The sequence below is a fragment of the Emydura macquarii genome, unplaced genomic scaffold (assembly GCF_026122565.2).
Source record: "Emydura macquarii macquarii isolate MOO-44397 ecotype Brisbane River unplaced genomic scaffold, CSIRO-AGI_Emac_v2 contig_431, whole genome shotgun sequence".
Classification (NCBI taxonomy): domain Eukaryota; kingdom Metazoa; phylum Chordata; order Testudines; family Chelidae; genus Emydura; species Emydura macquarii.
Genome location: NW_027130568.1, coordinates 2,775,265 through 2,796,473, shown reverse-complemented (window position 1 = coordinate 2,796,473; position 21,209 = coordinate 2,775,265). Strand labels below are relative to the sequence as shown.

Sequence of the window (21,209 nt, the reverse complement as noted above, 5' to 3'; positions counted from 1 at the left end):
TTCAATTTAAACTCCTCTTCACTGTTATCACTGGTGGACTCCTGGCTTCAGGTTGTTAGTGAAGTAGGATAGTATCTTGTGCTGGCTTTTGTTTAGTTGAAGACACAGCTTGCACAAGGTAGCTTTTTCGAAGACTTTCTCTGGTTCATGCAACAGAGACTTGGCACCATGTAAGAATGTGGAGAGCAGTTGCAGCAGCAATAAAGCTTCCTCATAGAGCTGTAGTGACTTTGGTGCCTTCTCTGTTTGCAGAGGAGTAGTGACATAGCAAGCTGCATCTAACTGTGCTCCCTTCTACTCTTGTTCCTTTCCCTATAGCACCCCAATTGACAGAAGAAAGCATCAATTGCTGTATCATGTCCTCATCTGCAAGCGATGCTGTGGAAAGCTGTATAAACAATTTCTGTATAAACAGTAACCTTCATGAATAGGCAGTTTTTGTTTATTTGGAAAGAATAAGGAAACACACTATTAACTCTGTAGTAAAGAAGTATCTATTGCTGAAAATTGCCAGTTTAACAATAATCAGCTGAGTAATTCAGGAGGAAAATGCTCTGTGGTTTCTAATAGCCAGGCTGTTATAAGTGTGTGGGTAGTTCTGCATCCAATACAATTATTTTGTATATAGGTCACAAAAACCAGCATAACCTTAAAGAGCCAACAGGATCCCAGTGGATGAAGAAGGTTTGGGCAGAATTTCTAATCAAGTCACTGATCAACATGCAGAAATATTAGAATAGCCATGACATTAAAGACAAGACGCTGAATGCATCAACAGGAAGGTTTTTTTTATTATTGGGGTTTTTTTAAACACCATGTTTTTTAAATACATGTTTTTATAATGCATTTGTTTTTGTTGAACAGTTTTCAGCAAACCACTTTTCTGATTTTTTTTTTCCAGTGACTATGATGCAGAAGCACATCAATTGCCTCATGCTGCACAACATAATGCAATGTGATTTCTATAAATCTGAACAATTTATATGGGCAGCCAAGTGTCATCCGAGCCCAGGGGTGGCCCAACTGCGGACTGCAAGTTAAATACAGCCAAATGAACTCTTAATGAGGCCCAACACTATTGTCCACTTTAAAGTAGGGAGTGATGGCATGTGCTGACATGGCGGTTCAGGACCACTTAGATTAAACCAGAGCATTGCATGCTGAGACGCGTAGTCTGTCTGGGCTTCATCTTCCTATTAAAGATATAATGGCAGTGACCTGCTCTAAATCATGGGCAAGATTGTGTTGCTCTAAATTGCACTGAGTAGTACCTTAATTTGCAAATAGTCCTAGTGCCTTCCATTGGGTTGTGGAGGTCTGACTGATGTGTGGATTTCCTCCATTTTTGTGGAGTTAAATGGCGTCATCAGGAGACAAATCTGCAGTACTTAAGTTTTTTTACTTGAATAGGAGTTTTGCTTGAGTGAAGAGTAGTGCAGTCTGCCAGTCTTGCCTCTAATTCATGACTGCAGGGTTTATTTTATTATTTAAAGGCTTTTCTGTGGTACTCACCACCACAGTGCCTGAGCGCTTCACAAACCCAAATACACTTAGCCTCAAGTTAATCTCTGGAGGATGAACTTGACCCAGAGTGACTAAATTGTCAGATGAGATGACCATTGACTGATATGCTCTTCGGCTCTTCATTTGCTATACAACCAGTCTAATAATCTTAATGCCTGGCTTAAATAAAGTGTGGCTCCCTCTGTCTGCAAGCTGACTTCTTTTGAACCAAGCAGATGAGCATGTGGCTGACTTTGCTGTGAATGCGTACTCTCTGCTACTCTTTAGACAGTTGGCAGTGATCCCGGCCTCTTCCATTCTGGAGATCCTATGCTCCTACAATTCAGTTCATAACTGCCTAAGTCTCAGATGTTCATTAAATTATGTAAGATCCAGGGAGAGATCCAGGGAGAGAGACAAGAAAACTTTAGAAAGCATTAACAGTTCTTGAGGGGAGTTTAACCATTTAGACTACAATTGAGCAAACAAAGGCTTAAAAATAAATTGTAGAAGGGGTGGAAACGGAATATTTTTTGTCTGTTTTCCAAGCCTGCATCTCTGAGAAAAGAACAGTCCCTTATGGGAAATAAATGTAATTTGCTAATTGTTTTAAATTGCTAATTGTTTTAAATAACAGCCATGGCCAATAGTTTAGTTCTGAAAAGTAGTGTTGAAAGTAGAGCTATGTATGTTTTGTCACTTTTTTCTTATCCTAAAAAAATTCTCCCCTGAAATCACTTCCCCCCCCTTGTGGAGTTCCATTCATTTTTCTACTTCAGCTGAAAAACAGTTTCTACTAACAAAACTTTTCTCAACTAAAACAACAAAAATCTTGCCCATTACTACAGGTGAAATATCTGTAGGACAAAGGATAAATAGTCATTATTGTGAAATGGATTGAAGTGCAGAATCCCGCCATTATCCCTATAATGTTTAGCAGTCATTACAAAGGATAGATTTGTGCAGAAGAATAAAAATATTCCAACAACAATAAAAATCTCTATTTCAGATGCTCCTTACTTTTGTTTGGGAAGGCAAACAAAAGTCTGAAAGATATATTGCAATGTCCTTAATGTATTGTGGTGTTTAGTGAGCACTTAGTACTTACGGTGCTTGCTAGGGATCTGCTTTATTCAGTGTTTTGTTCCAGATGGCTGTGTATAACAACAAAAGCTTCACAGCACCCCACCTAAACTGTCTGGGAAGCTCAGCCCTAAAAGGCAGAAATATGGTATCTGACCTTCCAAACCAAAACTCAATAACATTAATACTTAAAATCCCCCAACACTAATATAACACACGATTACAAATACTTGTATTTAATCTAGTCACCAAATTTACTAAAAGTGTTCAATTAGTCTGTGAGATGCCCTGTGCTGTCTCCTGGACCTTCGGGGCACCCTGGGACAGCAGCACTACTGCTGTCAGGAGACTGCAAGTCTACTTGTTCTGATTGTTCCATGTTCTGTGGCTTCATTTTTCTCAGCCTGCTGTGGTTGTTGCCTGTTGAGACCCTTTTGGGGAAAATGGCAGATTAAGTGCCCCTTATCTTCCTCCTTTCTGGGATTTGGAGAAGGTGTCACTTATTTCTCCTTAGTATGTGTCCTCCTGGGGGGGAAAAACCTTATACAACCATGAGGCAACCTCTTGTGATATCAGTGCTGTTTGTGACCATTGTTTCCTATCATAGATATGTACAACATCATTTTCATGCAGTGGTGGATGATCCTGGGACCCCAAATAATATTGATGTGTTTTGCCCTATCTGTCTCTTTATACTTTTTGCAAATCCCTAGTGGCTCTGACAAAAGTTTTTAACAGTCATATAATTTAAAATAAGACTTTTTTTCTTTTGAACAAAATGTCAGCAGGTGACAACCCATGTTTCATTGTGGCTGTTTTTGTAATTTAACAAGGCTAAATATGGATCAGTGTCCAACTCTGCATCCTCTTTCAGTAGCTACTTTATTTTCCAACAGTTTTCCACCCACCTGTTGGAATGTGGATAACAGGTACAAATGGCCACATGACTAAAACTGAATTTCACTGGAAATTTCTTGAACTCATGGCCACTAAACTGTGGCCTGATGTCTGATATCACCAGGTGAGGTAAACCATGTCTAGCAAAAATGGATTTGACATGCACAATCACTGTTTAGCTGTAGCATCTTCCAATAAGGTTAGCTCAAGGGAACTGAGAATAATTGTCTAGGACATATACATAGTGTTGTCCCGTCCTCCCACCCCCCAGCAACCATAAAAGGGCCAACTTTTCCTGTGCCATCAACATGGGCTCTTTCACTTGACTTGTCCTGTAATTTTGGCATATGTGGCAAGCCTTAACTGCTTCCTTAATGCCACTGTTCAGTTAAGGCCAGTATAAAATATCTGTCTCTTCTCTTAGATTTTTTCAATCACTAAATGACCTTCATGTATCCTTTTTAACATATTTGTCTATAACACCTTATGGATCACCATCCCACTGCCTTGAAACAAAATCCCATCTAGTCTTGAGAGCTCCCCCTTAAATTAATGATAGGGGACTGATAGATGCTGGCCTGGCCTGCCTCTAATAACCTTAATCACTTTCTGCAGCATCTCATCCTCAGCAATAGCTCTGGCAATCACAGTCCACATTTTGTCTGAGACTGGACAGGATTTTTTAAAAAATCAGATTGACCCTGTACAAAATCTAGCTCTGGATCTTGCTCTCCTGCACTATTGTCACATGCTCTAGAGAGTGCATTTGCGGTCACCAACTCTTTCCCAGTTTTGTATTCAATTTGAAAATCATACACATTTGTAGTTGAAAAAATAATCTGTGTATTCTTGGAAAGGGGAGAGGCAAGCTTCTTTGAGCAATTGTAAAAAGTGGGTTTTGGTCCGGCTCAGATAACGGAGGCTTCCCATAGAGACACTACATTTTTTACACCCATGGACTTAGGCCATTCTCCTTCCTTATTGGAGCATATTGACATTCAGTTTTTGTTATCAGCCATGACACAAAAGCCACTGGTCTCCAGTTTCCACATACAATTGTAGAGGACTGTGCTAATAGCCTCCTTAAGGTATCTGTAGACAACTTAGTTTTGCACTTACTGATAGAATACCCCAGGACTAAGGCCTCTTTAATGATCTCATTCAATTTCTCAAAATCTCTTTAAGATTTGCATCCAATATCCATTGAACACAGTAGGTCTTTTAATCATTGGCTTGGTTAGCTAGACTAGGCACAAATTTCTCTACGTAGTTCACCATTCAAAGGTATCTTTGTATTCCTTTCTTGTCTTGTCCTGTTGGGGCAGGAATATTGTTGATAGCCTCCAATTTATTGTAATATAGCTGTTAACTTCTCACCCACGTATGTTGTTTCCATTGCAGAAAATTTACATTTGTTTGTTTTTGTTTTGTTTTAGCTGAGCAGTTCTGGTTATTTCCAAAGTTACTCTGAGTCTTTGAGCCCTGGTTTACACTGACCTGGCGATTTGGCGGCAGTCGACGGGAGTTACGCAAGCTACGCAGAGTAGCCTGTTAACTCCCATCGACTGCTGTGCTTCCCTTCTGCGCGGTGTCTGCACTGCACTGCACTGACGGGAACACAGTTCCCGCAGCACTACGCTACTTGAGGGGGTGGTTTTACTCAGTCAACTTCCTGATCGATTGAGCGGTCAGTGTAGATCCGCTCAATCGATCCAGAAGGATCGATCTGGTGGTGGCGACTTTGCCGCCGTTAGTATAGACATACCCTAAGTTATGGTTGTCTTCTGTTTTTCCCCAGATCAAAATGTCATCTGTATAAATATTAGTACACTCTGTCATCAAAATTTTGTTGTAGTTTCCTATGAAACACCTCACATGCTGAATGTCACTGTTTCAGGTTTAACCGCACCTTTGCCACCCTTTTCTTGGTCTACCTCAAGGAAACCCACTTAAAGGTTTCGGGCTTCTTAGTTGTCACCTGTCTTGGGCGAGAACCCACATCTCTCTCCCACCATAGCAGGGGTTTAGGCTTGCAGTTCTCTTCAGTGTGACTTTTCCAACAGGTCTGACCACGGTCCAGTACCTATGGTTAAACTTTCTCCCCTTGTAAATAATGGAAAATGTTCCCCTTTTACCTGTGTAATTTTTTTTTGGGCCTATACTTAAGCAATGAGTTCCTTTTCTGGGGGGAGGAGGAAGATTGACTGTGCCCACTCTCTTGGTACTTCTGCTCACTCTGATTCGCAGAATGATAAGTACATCCAGCTCCTCTTTGAACCTCTGTTTTAGGATGAGGGAACTTTCTTAGGGGTGTGAATTGGGAGCATTGGGCTCTTTCAGTTCTATTCTGTACTCTGAGAACTTCCTCAGACCTGTAAAACCCTCAAATTCTTGCTCAGTTCTTGTTCCACTTGCCCTCCAAAGATAGCATTCTTTTGATGAGACCAAGGGTTGACTTTCTTTAAGCTAATAATAGGTCGTATTTTCCCTGATATTATTAAATAGTATATCTTCCAAATTATTTACCCATACATTTAGTGCACATATTCCTTTAGTGGGAATAAGCTCACCAATGTAAGCCCTCAATTTTACCAATTTACTTTTTAGAGTTGCCAGAAAAAGTGTTAACACATTGGCTTGTGTGTCAGTGTCCAACTTAAAAGTAATCATCCCATTTGCTTTCATATGGATAGTCCAATCATCTGCTGCTGCAGCATTATGTTTTGCTTCTATGAAGAATTCATCTGAGTTAGTGGTACTATTGTCATCCTGTTTCTCCATGCTGTGCATGCTCTGCTGCTGCTTGTGAACTGTGCAAAGTTACGTAATCCATTGCAACTCTTGTGTCTTTTCCTATATGCTAGACGTTGTCTTGGTTTGTGTTGGTTGCCACAGTATGTCTGGCTCCAGGAGTTGTTTTTGCTGGACTCTGAATGTGAGCCTCAAGTACCTTTCTGCCTCTGGTGTGGTGTGTGTGGTGTTTTTTTTTTTTTTTTTTTGCTTGCAGTATCTTGGATTTTCAATCACGTTTCCAGTGTCAGAGTAGTGTAAGCTTCATAAGCTCCATTCTGGCTAGGTAATTTCCATTGCGTGGCAAATTCTAAATGCTTTGTCAAAGGTTAATTATGGCTCTTCCAGTAGTCTCTCTCTCAGGTGTTTTTTGTTCCAGATTCCAGTCATAATCTGGTCTCTTATCAGGGACTCTATTATCCCCCCAAAATTCGCGAGGTTTGCTCTGCAGCCTGGGATCACACAAATGCTTCTATAATTTCACCTTCCGTTTGTATTTTGATTAAAAACATCTTTCACATGTTTTGCTTTTACAGGGAATGCAGTGCTCCTCAAATTTCTGTACTACAGTTTCATAGTTTGCTTTTTCTGCCTCATTTAACTGAAAACTATTGAAACCATCATGTGCATCAGAACCAGACTACCTTCTAAATAACTTCCTTTTTACTGGCACCCAGTGAGACTGCAGATATAAAGTGAAGTTGTGTTTCAATTTTCTCCAGTTGTCTTCCACGTATCCAAAGAGTTTCAGCTCTGGTGGAGCTTTTAACTGCTCATTTCTTCTACTCAGGATATTTTCTTAGTTCCTCTTTTTTTTTTTTTAATGTCAATAGGCTTTGTATCAGGACATTGAAGGGGAGCTTCCAATTTCATTATCCAGCAAGGACTAGTGGAGTCAGTTTCAAAAGGGTAAGCAGATATTGATCTGCTGTGTGAAACTCTATTACATGGTCCTCTAAACACTTTGACTCAACCCTAAAATTGTTATACAGGGTTCTTGTTTAATATGCAACTTGTATCGCCAGTCCAAGTGTGAACCTAACTATCTCCTGAAGATTTATATCCTAGAAACTCTATGGCTAACCTCCTGAACCTTCTTGCATCACTACCTGCTCAGTAAATATATTGGTATAGCAAATTTTTGGATGGAGGTTTGTGAAAGAGTGTACTGGCTCTTTAAGGTGCAGGCTGGAAGCTACAATGGAGACAGCCTGGGGTGTAATCAAGGAGTTCCCACCTTGCCCTAGGGATAGAATATATAACCAAGAAGAAGTTGAGTGAGAGAGAGGGATGAGAAGAGAAACCATACTTCTCTCAGGCTCTAGAAGTCTGTCTAGACTTCAAGGTTTTGAGGTGAAGGACCCTATGACCTGTTGGTTGTAATTACGCCTTCCCTGAAGCCTTATTAAAGGAGGATCCACTATTTTGTTATGTCAGTTAGTTTCTCCTTTCCCCTGGGCTTTTAAGTACCACAGTGGGCTCAAGGGGGTGACGAGGGATTGCCCACACCATTATAAGATTCCACCACATATTTATGCATGAAGCTTATGTGTGTTAAATCAAACAAGGTTTATAAATTATAAAAATTAGCATCACATACTAGCTGCTTCCGGTCTGTATTTCTCCATATTAAGTTTTTCCGAAAAGGAGCGAGTAAGTTCAAAGGTGTAAAAATATGTGTTTGGGATTATGACACATTCTAGTACTCCAGTGCAAACTTCAGTGGGGTCATACTGATGTAACTGAGAAACATTATTTTAAGAGAGATGAGACCTTATTCAGAGCCCCTGAAGTCAATGAGGGTCTTCAGTGGGCTTTGGATCAGGGCTATAAGAATAGTAACTTCCCCACATTTTGTTTTCTAGGAAGTGCCCGGGTCATTACTTTTGAAATTAACAACTCACCTCTGTATGCAGTAATTTATTGGTTGAGTTGGCTGTGAGAGCATCCTGACACTTAAAGTTCGTGTCTAATTGTGATGTCCTTAATTTAAATCAGAATAGTTTTTATTTATATTCATTAGCTACATCCTTGTTAAATAGTGTGATCAAGCTCTTCTTCTACTTCGGTGGGTCCAGTGCTTCCTTCTAGCAGTAGGTCAGGGAACTGCTTCACCCCTTATTGTTCTTTCACCCTCTAGTTGTGACAGAGGGTAATACAGCCTGTCTAAGATGGCCACTCCCTGCTGGGTCCCAGTCCTCTTTGGTTCTCAGAGGCCCTTGCCTCTTCGCTGGGGCTCTTGCCCCTCCAGTGAATGGCTGGTAAGAGGTTGGGGGGGCCTGGTCCCACCCTCGACTCCAGACCCCAACCCAGGGACCCTACATTAGCAGCCTCGTGATGTGGCTTCAGAAAAGCTGCTATCCTTCCTGTGTTACTTCCCCGTTTCCCTTGACTTAATGTCCACACCCTGCTTGGACAGGGACTCTTCCTGGCCTCCTTGCCAGGGGAAGCTCTTGACCTCTGACAGCCCCACTGGGCGTGGTAGTGCCCAAACTAAATGTCCAATTCTATCTTCCCCTTCTGGCAGGGTCTTTTACCTCAGGCTTCCAGGCCTGGGAAAGATCCTTTGCCCTCAGGGAGGGAAAACCTTTCCCAAAGAGTCTTTGTACCTGCAGGGTTCTCTTCTACTAGCGTTTTGCTCCTTCTCCTAAATCCTTCTGGTTTCTGACAACATCTTGCCTGCTCACATAATCTCTGGTAGCTCGCTTCACTCTCACAACTCTAGCCACACCCTTTCTCTGGAGAGGAATCTTTTAACAAGTCCTGGGCAGGGCCTTGATTGGCTCCAGTAGGTAATTTCTACCACATATGAAAAGTAATGACTGTTTAAGATTATAATTCTAGGACAAAACATTACTTTGTAAAATGACTAGAATTTTCCTGTAAAATAGTCTTCTTAAAAATAAAATCATAGGTGTTTTCACAGTTCATATATAATCGTGTCTTAGGCTTTTATCTGTAATCATGTTAGAGCCTACAAAAAAGTTCCTCTGCAATAAATTATTGCAAAGCATTTTCATTTTTCCTAGTAATGTATGTTCAATTTTCATTGCTTGTGGAGCAACATGTATTTTATAGAGAAGTAGGGTTGGAAGTCATGAGAGCTCCACCCAAAAGAGTGGAATGTACTACTGCACACATGTGCTTGGGTGAAAGCAATTCCTGATTTCTTCAATCAGATGTTTAAGGCAATATGTCCAAAAATCACTGATATTATGCAACTGTCAGAAGGGTACAGTAAAACGGTTTTTTCCTAGTAATTGCATGTAAAAAAATTAGAACTGTGAAACCCATGGAGATGGGGTTCTTTTTTCTTTTTCTTTTTTTTTGGGGGGGGGGTGGCAGAGGTGTTGGGTTTTTTTGCACTCCATAATGAAGTAATTCAGTAAACTAAAAATTGAAATCTGACATCTCTTGACTTTTAAGATTACTAGTAGTCCGCTACAGGGGTGAAAACAACATATAATGTTTTCCTAGCTGACTTATTTTTCTAATCCCTATAAAATATCAAACTGAAAGTGACACAGAGCAAATCTCCTGTGCCAGAATGTAATAAGGGAAACCTTTGCCATGTGACCTACAGACCCTTGCAGAACATCATGTTTGCTGACAGAGCAGTGATGCTGTTTTCATGCTAGTAAATCTGAACACACCAAATGAATTTTGGTGTCATTTTTTACCCAGATCTCCGCTTTTCCTCTTGCTGTCACAAGTATATTATTAATATACCAATTTCTCATTCTAAATCATACACACCAATTTGTACTTCTTGCAGGTGTATTGTTGGAGAATGGGCATGTGTGCAGCCATCCTGAGACTGAGTCCCTCAAGGATGTCTGCAATATAGTTTGTGATTTGACACTTGCTCATAAAATATTGTTCATGGTGTGCTTGGCCAGCATAAGAAATGATGATATAAATCACACACAGCTGGCTTATGAACTCCTTTTTTCTTTTGTTTTTAATTGTTCAAGGCAAACAGATTCATTAATTGAGCTCTGACAACTTAGCTGACCTCTGAAATGTGAACCTGGACTGACTCAGTGATATCAGTCATGGAACTGATTCAGGTTCTTTAGTTTAGTCATCTGTACTGATGAACTGGTGGAGGAGATCTAATAAATAACATACTGGTGCTGTTTGTAGTGGTCTAAGGAGTGGAGAAAGGAGCCCTGTAACATTTGGGGGCTCATCCAGGTGGGAATCCTGATGGGGGAGCTGGTGAGAGGATTTGGCACTCCAGGGCAATGGAAGATCTCTTGCAGTGGTTGTTAGAACAATAGAAAGGAATACAAAAGTCTCTGTAGTCATTTCAACAGACTCATCACGTGGAGCAGCAGTCATTATTAGGATGGCAGGCAGAGTAGCACAAAAGCATGTAAGAGTTCATAAGGGAATAATTAGAGTTGCAACAACTATCGCAGAAGATGGCGAATCCCATGGGGAATGGCCAATGACCTGGATTCATTTTGGAAATGGTAATATTTGAAAGATAATTATGGGAGCAGGTTGGGGTGAGAGACTTGGCTCTCCGATTAGCTCCCTATTTATCAGGGAAGCTCAAGCAGAATATATGACCCTGAGAAATAAGCAGTCCAGCAACTATGATATGGTGAAGACAGCCATTTTAGATCAAGTAAGCCTATCCATAGAGAAGTATAAGCAGAAGTTCCAAGCTGCTAGATGGACTGAAGGGGTACGACACAGGCCATTTGCATAGCTACCTACAGTCTGTGGCCCAATGGTCAAGGTGTGGGAGAGATCATGGACTCCATAATTTTGTAGCAATTTTTACAAAGCCTCCCCAAGAATACATGGGTGTGGATGAGGAGGCGTCAATCTGCAACCCTTTGTGGAGTTTAATCAGAAGTGGCTTTCCTGAGAAAGGAAACATGCCTGTTGAGAGGGCAAGAGCCAAGGAAAAAGGGTAGAGATCCCCTGGTGGTGAAACCAGCTGAGAATAAGTGGGGTGAAGTAAGAGGAACCTCTTCTATGGACTGAGAAACTTTGTGCTATCAATGTGGGCCGTAGGAAAAGACACTGCCACTATATGGACTGATTAAGTTTTGTGGCAGAACTGGAATACTCTGCATGGAGGGGTGTTGCAAAAGAGGAAAAAATGCCAGTTGTCTTGGTGAAGCTGAGGAGGAGATGGGGGAGGGAGATACAGGTGGACACCACTGCAGCATCTTTATTGGTTTGAAAGGAACTGCTGAAGCCCTTTTGGGTGTTGCCAGGGGAAAGACTCAAGCTAGAGTGTATCCATGAGGAATGGAGACCCTGCCTATAGTGAGAATACTTGGAGTTCCAGGGAGAGTTCCAATGGAAGTGGATTGAGGTGATTTAATATGTTACCCCAGCTGGTAGTAATAGTAATAGCCCCTTCCCATCGGGGAATGAAATGGGTGTCTAGGGTCGATGGCATCAAGGGACAAAATCATCAGAGGGTAGAAAAAGATAAGATTATGGATAAGCCAGTGACCCCTAGACAACAGGAAACAAGCCAGTGGGAGGGTGAGATGGAGGAAAAAAGTAGAACAGGAATTGGATGAGAAGGACAGTTTTGAGTTTATTAGAGGAAAGTGGGATATCTTAGAAGTACTTGAGACAAGAACAGCAGGACACAAAGCTCAGGAGATGTTCGTAGGGACGGGAGAACAGAAGGCACTGGATAAAGTGGAGGTTGGGACACTAAATTGTGCCGTACTACAAGATAATGGTGATAAGGCTATCAAAGTTAGACCCTGGAGACTGCCACCAGGTGTGAGGAAAGAGTAGTTGGTGCATCCCTCATCCATGGAATGTGGCTTTTGCAGGTGGAGGATGGAGGAATCTGATTGAGAGATCCTTGAGGATCATTTTGGGAAACGCCTGTGAAAGGGGGGAATAATGCCTCCTATAAGAAGGTAAGAACATAAGTTAGGAAAAAAGAGCTCTGCCCTCTGAGAAGGGGGAGATGTTTGCGACAGCGCTAGAAGCCTAGACTTGACCCAGCACTCTGGTCACTAAAGTACTATCTATTTCTCCTGGAGTGGATACAATTGGGTGATGGGTGCTCAGTGGCTTAATTGGGCAGGAGGGCTGACAAGCTATTGAGGACAATCAACCCATCATCTGGGAACAGTTAAGAGAGGAAGGAAGTTCAAGGGAAGGAGTCTGGCAAGGGATACAGTATCTCAGGATCTTTTTCCTCTCCCTTCCTAGAGAATGGGCTCAGGGGAATGTTTATGTCCACTTCTGGGTTGCTGCATTGATGAACTGGTGGAGAGGACCTAATAAATAACACACTGGTGTTTATAAACCTGCAAAGCACCCAGCCTGTTTGTGGTGATCCAGATGGCACAGTAGGTATCCCTGTCACATTTTCCAGCTTTGCCATTGTCATTTCATCCTCTGTCCGTCCATCTTCCTCTCACCACAAAATAAGTTCTCTCTTGAACTTCTCTACGTTGTTTGCACTGGCCTATTTTTGGATAGGGAATGTCGAGAGAGAGAGGGAGGGAGAGAGAGAGAGAGAGAGAGAGTGTGTGTGTGAGTGTGTAAAAAATATACTTATTAAAGCTGGTTGGGAAAAGATTATTTTTCATGTGGAAAAATGACTTTGTGCCAAAAAATGCTGAAAACTATAAAATATTGTTCAAAAACTGGAAAAAAATATGTTGGTTTCTGGTTTTCTAATGGAAAAATATCTAAACTTTTCAAGTAAATCAATTAAAAATATAATTAATCAAATTATAATTAAATATAATTAATCAAAAACTCAATTATTCTTCAAAAAATGTTCATGGAAAAAATTCAGCTAGCCCAATACTTATCTCTTAAGTCTGCTCTGATCGTTATTTCAAACACAAGGTCTCCAGTTTTGAATGATTTCCAGACATATCCCAAGTTCTAAAGGAAAGAATTCTATCATTTCCCTAGGAGCTACACACATTCTTTGAAAGCTCCATTTTTTTCATTCTCGTTGTTGTTAGGCATAATTTACATATCTGCTCTGAGCTGAGAAATGTGCTATATCAGTGAAATTATCTGGCTAATTGTCACATTTCCTGTGAGTGGGTGACTCAGTGGGACTGTGTCTCTGGCTCCCCCTTAGACAAATATTACCTTTGGTTTGCTACCTTCTCTTCCATCATGGTGGATGCAATCTGAATAGAGCAGCAATGCTCAATGCATCTGTTGTCTGGTACTTATTTTAGTGTCATCACTGCTTATGGGGGTGGAAGGAGAAGTCAGTGTGATTGGTGTCCCTCTATACCTTCCTTAAACAAAGTGAATGCAAATCTTTTGACACTTCTTGTTTTGCTGTACTAGTTGTTAACACATTGCTGGCAATAGATATATTTGTTCTGTAGATCTTAAGGGTGCCTAATCTTTGTGCTGCGTTGCCTGTGACAGTCTCTCTTCTCTGATCTATTGAGATAATCTTGCCAAAATGGTGCTTGATGGGTGCTGGTAGTGGTGGTTCATTGTTTTTTGCTAACTATAGCAATCACATGGCCCAAACTGTTAAAATTATTTCTAGTAGCGATGGGTTAGAAAGCAATAGGGTTGGTAGGAATGGTAACCACAATGTGAAAGACCATGGCCTCAGCAGGCCAGCAAAAATCAAAATGCAGTAATGTGACTGACAGAGAAGAAATAACAAGTCCTTGCTGCTTAAGAAGGTGCTGGCACCATCTGGTACTACATAGAGTAGGATTATAGAATATGTCACTCGTACAATTACTGGAAAAAGAGCAACAGAAAATGCTGCATATGGTTGCATCTGCGATTGCATGTAGAGCTTGTAGGGGAGAAACTGCCTAATATAGTGCAGGGGGAGAGGGTGCTGTTGTTGTTGACGTTGAGATCAATAGCACTAATGCAGAATCAAGTTGTGATTCCAGCAATCAGTCTTGTCCTGGAAAAAGCCAAGTGGGAGACATAGTATTTGCTGTAACTCATGCCAAAGAGAGTATATCTGGACAGATACTTTTTTATATTGTAAGAACTAGTTACCATGGTCTTTAAGTTAAACACATGAGGTCTTCTTCACTCTAAAATTTTCATAGTTATTGAGCAGCAATAGCTCCCATTGCAATCACTGGGAGTTGAGTGTGCTCAGCACCTCTGACAGTCAACTCCACAGAGACCAGCATCCAACACAATCTTACAACCTTCAGGACAAGCATTGCAATAGATTGAGGACAGTATAAGTGCTTAATGCCTGTAACACCACTTGCAACACTGATTATATTGCCTGTTGGAATGTGACTATTCCACATATAATCATAGCAATGTAGGTCAGAAAGGGACTTCAAGAGGTCATGTTGTCCCCTGCTGAGGCAGAATCAAGTATAGCTAGATCATCCCTGACAGGTGTTTGTCTAACACCTGTTCTTAGAAACCTCCAGTCACAGGGATTCTACAACTTCCCCTGGAAGCCTATTCCAGAACTTAACTATTCTTATGATGAAAGTTTTATTTTCTAATATGTAACTTAAATCTCCCTTGCTGCAGATGAATCCCAATACTTTCTGGTTTTCCTTCAGTAGTCCTGGGGAGTAACTGATCACTGTCCTTTTTATAACAGCATTGAACATATTTGTAGATTGTTACCAGGTCCCCCTGCAGAATTCTTTTCTCAGAACTAAGCATGCCCAGTTTTCTTAGCCTTTCCTCATATATCAGGTTTCTAAACCTTTTAGCATTTTTGTTAATCTCCTCTGAACTCTTTTATTTGCTCACATCTCTCTCAAAGTATGGTGCCCAGAACTGGACACAGTACTCCAGCTGAGACCTCACTAGTGCCAATTGGGGCAAAACAGTTACCTTCCATGTCTTAAATATGACACTTCTGTCAATACACACCAGAATATTAGCCTTTTTCACAACTGAATCGCATTGTAGGCTTCAAATTCAATTTGTGAGCCCCCGTAAGCCCCAGATCTTTTTCTGGAGTACTACTGCCTAGCCAGTGTTGTTGTCCGTGTTAGTCCCAGGTTATTAGAGAGACAAGGTGGGTGAGGTGATATCTCTTATTGGACCAACTTCCATTGGTGAGGGAGACAAGCTTTCGAGCTTACCCTGAGCTCTTTTTCCAATGACAAAGAGTTTTTGGTAAACTCAAAAGCTTGTCTCTTTCATCAATAGAAGTTGGTCCAATAAAAGATATTACCTCATCCACTTTGTTTGTCTACTGTCTAGCAAGTTATTTCCCATTTTGTAGTTGTTTGGGGTTTTTTTGTTTTAACTTCTAAGTATAATTCTCTACCCTTGTTTTTATTGAACTTTCATCTTGTTGATTTCAGACCAATTCTCCAATCTATCAAAATCATGTTGAATGCTAATCCTGGCCTCCAAAGTGCTTGCAGTTCCTCCCAGCATGGTGTCATCCATACCACCCCATGGTATCATTAATGAAAATGTTGAATAGGGACAGACCTTTGCAGGACCTTGCTGGATATGTCCTCCCACTTTAATAATGAACTTTTGATAACTACTCTTTGAATAGTTTGTTTCTTCAACCAGTTTTAGACCCTCCTAATAGTAATTTAATCTAGAACCCATTTGTTTATGAGAATGCCATGTAGGGATACTGGATTCTGGGGCTGATCTGGATCCCTAGTGCACATTAGAGCCCCCTGAGGGGGATTCATAGGGGTGGCTTTTCACATGTGACTTGTGTTAGGGCTCCCCTGCCCCATTCCAGACATATTCACAGACAGGAAGCAGCATTCCAGAGTCCAAATTGCAAGCAATGCGATGAATTTATTGGAGCTAAACAAGAGTCAGGCTTCCTTTTCCATGATGGTATCTCTATACACTGATAGAGTTTTCTTCCCCCCTAACCATAGCTCTATATGCCCATAGAGTTCTCTCTTCCATTAACCATAGTTCCATATGCCGATAGAGCTCCCTTCTCCCTCTTCTTCTTCTTAGTAGGCTTAATTATACCTGTAGTATCCCCTCTCCTCGTACCACCCCTTCCAATTTATGGAAAACCCTCTGTTTTGGAGGGTCTGGGAGCTTTGATACATCTCTTTTGTACCCCATGGGAGGGGTAGGGAGCAATGTTACATTTTTTTCCATGGTCACTTTATGGCTCTTTAGTATTTCTTTTTCACACTTCTCTTTACTCCCCTTCTGCTCCCAAGCAGTTACTCGACCTTGCTCTGGCATCTGTCTTCAAGAGGAGTCAGAACTTTCCTTTATTAGTGCATTCATCTATCAAACTCCCACTACACCTCAACACATTTTAACTACATCCCTTATCTTTTTCTCTGAGTAATAAAGAAAACCCATCTGGTTGCGGGTAGGCAAGAGTAGCACACTGTCTCTGTTTTTTGCTTACATATGTATCTTGAAGACTTTAGCTTTCAGGTGGGCAAGCAGGCCCCCAAAGTAGGCCCAGAATACCATCTCAAGCAGCTACACTGGCCTAAATACTTATATAAACCTCAACTATATACTACTAATCCTAACAACCTGTTTAGCACATTATCTTAGTCATGGGTTTCTGTAAAAGATGTTGCAGAATTATTGACAGGAGACAGTTGGTTCTTTGGGACAACCGCTATTCCAGGAAGAACAGTGACTAGTCACAGTTCAGGAAATCTGTGCTTATAGCCTTTCCCCCATAGGGCTGGATTTTAGGGGCAGGCAACCCAGGCAACTGTCTGGAGTGCTGGGCTTGGCAGGCACCAGATTTGGGTTGCTGTTTTTGTTGTTAGCAACAAAAAGGAAAATAGGTTTAAGTAAAACGTTTCAGGTATTCCATGAATAATGTATGCAAATCATGCATCGAAGTCATGAAATGGGCTACAAATGCAATAAAAAATAAGGTATTCAAAAGTTTAACAAATGGGGGGGGGGGAGATGAAGACCCTCTTTTCCTGGGCACCATTTGGTGGGGAGACACCGAAGACCCCCTCTTTGCTGGGGCACTGCCATCACACCTTATATGAATGGGAACTCAGTTCTATAAATGTTTTAAAAATAAATTAATCCTTAGTCTTGGCGACAGCAGAGAACTATGCTAGCACATGAACCTTCCGGTAGTGCAGTTGGGCTCTTAAGCATATTGCGTGTGAATGCTGGAGAGAGGAAAAAAATCCATTCTAGTCCAATTTCAGTGGTTTAACTTTTTGAATTGCTAAACTACCCACCTACAAGTGTAGGTTCTGAATGATGTCCATGGCAGGAAGCATTTTCCTTAAGGATCCTAAATGCTATCAGAACATACAGAGCCTCTCACAATTTGAAATATTTAATTACACACATGCTCATTTCAAAGGAATTGTTGATCAGATTCTGGACTTGCATCCCTCTTACACAGATGTAACGTGAATGAGTTCAGTGTAGTTGCACTTCATATTTCCACTAATGTTAGCCAGCACAAAGAAACCCATATTCATCTGATGCATTGAACAGGGATAACTAAAATGGATACGATGTAAAGGATTAAACTGCTTTTCTCCTTCCCTCCATCTCTGTCCTTTGTGGTACACAGTCCACTCTATTCTCCACTCTGCCTGAATAATTTGTACCACCAGTCTGTGCATCTCTGAAAAGTCAGGTTTTATGAAAGCCTGCATATGGAATCTTGACAGACTAATTCACACTGTCTCCCTTGAGACCTGAAGAAGAGCTCTGTAAAGCTCAATAGCTTCACACTACCAACAGAAGTCAGTCCAATAAAATATTTTACCTCACCTATCTTGCTTCTCTTGAGACGACAATATCATATAGCTTTCTGTCTTGATTTTAGAGCAGTGATACACAATTTGCTATTATATGGTAAGGACAAGAGACAGACTCCTGACTTCTAATGAGGGGGAAAAATGGGGAATGACTTAAAAAAAAACACCTCTTTGTGTAAAGCATTAGAAATCATCTTTCCTAAAAAGATAACAGCTGTTAAGAGATGTCACTGTCCTTACAATTGAAATCAGCATCAGCAAAATTTTCCGGTAAGTTCTGATTCCAGAATCTTTATCGTTAGTGCTGTTGCATGAAGCAGAAAGGACACTGCTTGACTTTTCAGAAACCAGATCCTGGAGTGTTTACTGTTTAGAAAAACACTGTCTCGACTTGTAAGCTGAGCCAATTTTATAAGGTATGCACTGGGGGGAGAACAAATATAAAATATTAAGATGTCATTTTACCTGTCCACTTTCAGAACCATCATTGCCTCTCTAGGATCTGAATGGAGGTTTTTGGCTCAAAATGAATGTATACTTTATTTAAAACACAAAAATTCCTGCAACTATTCTTTTTGACTTTTCAAACTAATGTATTTTGACTATGTTCCCTCTGTTAGTTTTTCATTAGTATTCCAGCACATTCTTTAATCAGCAGGAATATACTCAGAAATAGTGAATTTTAAATGATTACTGAAGTATATTAATGGAAAGAATATACACGAATTTTCACACACAGACCCAAAAAATTGAGAGGGGCCTGGTGAACAGAAATGTGGTGTTTCTAAGTATCTTTCAAATTAAAACTAATCACAAAAGTGCTTGTGTACAATCGAAGAACTAAGAATTATTTGTAGAATCTTACAAATAATGAATAAAAAGGAACAAATAAACTGTCAGTGGAGAATTTATTAATGGAAAGTGAAAAATCATTGAATGAATAATTTTACTGCAGATTATTCAACAGCTCTGTCTATGATGCTATATGGTAATTTTTACTGTCTGAAAGTTAGATCAAGTTGTTCAGAACCATGAATTTATTTTTGTGCCTATGCAAAGTGGCCCCTTAAATTATACCCCCTTCCGCAAGTATTTGTGATGAATATTTCACAATAGCATATACAATCATTCTGTGGTGGTGGTTACTAGGATGGGCTGTGACTTTACAGATTGTCAAGACATTTTGAATAGTTATTTTATATTCTTTGACGGAAAACAAATCATAATTTTAGCTTACTATTTCACCTTGTTTCCTAGCAACAATCAAGATCAATGATGGCAATGTCCATGCTTCTGGTGTACATGTTCAGGCTATGAATTTATGGGGCTGGCAAACCTTCACCTCTGAAGGTAAATCTTCATTTTTTTTCCTTTTAAAAAAAAAATCTGCTCTCCGTTATCTGGATGTCAATAGGAGTTACACCCAAGAAAGAGAATATAGAACTGTGCTCCTACTGTTTAATATATGGATCGATAGCTGCTAATAAGCTGTGATGACTGCATAATGTATGTAATCCTGATAGTGAATACAGTATAACCACTACTTTTCTGCTGAAAATATTTTGAATGAGCATAGCAGCATTTGTAGATAGTGGTCAGAGCTCCATTTGAGGTAAAGTGGTGCAGCTCCAGTGAAGTCAAGATCATTTGGTTATGTAGCTCTCCAAAGATCTGCTTAGAATTTGAGGGAATCCATTGATTCTGAAGGCCGATCTCTCCTTTCCACTTCAATTGTTGGGACAGCTTCCTGTGATGGAAGATTGGCAAAAATACTCCACAAGAGATTAATCCATGTAATGGACAAATATGACCCCAAAAGAATATGGGGAAATGTTTTTGAACTCAAATGCAATTACTGCATTTGCTATTCACCGTTAGAGAGATTCTCTCTCTCTCTCACTCTCTCCCTTCTCCCCCAAACTCACTGAGGATCATTTATCTTCTCTCTCCTTTGTCCATCTCTACATCCACCTTTGCTGTAAGAATGCTATATTTGAGTGCTTTTAATTTTGAAAAGTTTTAAGCAAAAGGTTATTTCAGAAAAACATGTGAAACATTGAATATGTATTTCTCAAAGTGTTTAAAGCTACTTAGCTCCTTAATTATTCTGGAAATTTCCATAGAAGCCTCTTTTTTAGCGATTTCTTTGTTCAAAGAAGGAATAAAACAAGCCCTTCCCACTCTCTGATTCACCTCTTCTAGTGAAAAGAATAATAACTTTTGTAAATGAGCTATCGAACACAGCTGAATAAACTATACTCCTATAGTTCAAAAGCCTCACTGTGTAGTCTGAGTTCTTGAAATTAAGAACTCAAAGCAGCTGGAATATAAAACACTCAGTGCCACTTAACTGAATTTAGCATATTTAATTTTGTGATTCAGTGACTTTTAGTGTGATGAAAATATAAATCCATTAGTTGGTACATTAGTGCCTGGGCTGAATTCTGTCACTATTAACAATGCTACATACAGTAAAAGCAGGACTTTACTAGCAGTAATTGCGCTACAGGTGGTGGTGGTCCAGTCTGCAGCTTGTAATGGTACTACATCATGGGCTTGTTATAGTTAGTGGGAGAGTATAGTTAGCTATTTGTGTATTTGTGGTCTCTGGAAAAAAATCCAGTGTTGCTCAAGTGTGTCATAGAGGACTTCATTCTCTGGGACTCCTGATTCTTTCATAAGCACAATTCCAGTTGATATTTTGTTAAGTGGAAGGGACAATATCCTCAGTGTTGCCGTAGCTAACAACTCCAACTGATGCTATCATGACACTACAGGATAGTAGCTCAGAAGCTGCAAGCATGGACTGTCCATGCTGTTGCACGTGCCTCTTGAAGCAAAGATTTTTGTTGGTGGTTGTATTATGTTAGCACCTACAGGCTGTAACTGAAATCTTGGTCTCATTGTACTCAGTGCTGCACACACAGATACGACTGTTCCCGCCTCATAGAGTTTACAATCTAAATAGACCAATTTGAATGTGAGGGGAAACAGGCACGCAAAGGAAAAATTCAAGATCACCCAGCCAGCAAATGGCAGAGCTGGGAGTAGAACCCTTGTCTCTGGACCCCTAGTTCTGTGCTCTAGCCGTAGATAATGCTGTGTCCCACCAGGAAGAGGATAAAACCCAGGAACTAAGTTGAAGTCTGATCGAATGAGCACTTCTGAAGCTTAGCATAAAGACCATTTTGTTGTTGTCACTCCAGGACTGTGCAGATCATTTGAGAAGATCAATATATCCCCTAAGTACCA

General features: G+C 40.5%; 1 long non-coding RNA gene across 3 annotated transcripts in view; it reads left to right on the top strand.

The window, feature by feature from the left end:
* LOC137146236 (uncharacterized) overlaps window positions 1-21,209 on the top strand; it is a 63,485-nt gene that overhangs the window by 17,466 nt on the left and 24,810 nt on the right. For 2 of the 3 annotated variants that reach the window (XR_010917858.1, XR_010917856.1), the window contains exon 3: window positions 19,215-19,307. This is a non-coding gene — a long non-coding RNA (uncharacterized lncRNA). Of the gene's footprint in view, window positions 1-12,089; window positions 12,180-19,214; window positions 19,308-21,209 lie in introns of all 3 variants that reach the window. The other variant, XR_010917857.1, reaches the window with a different exon arrangement.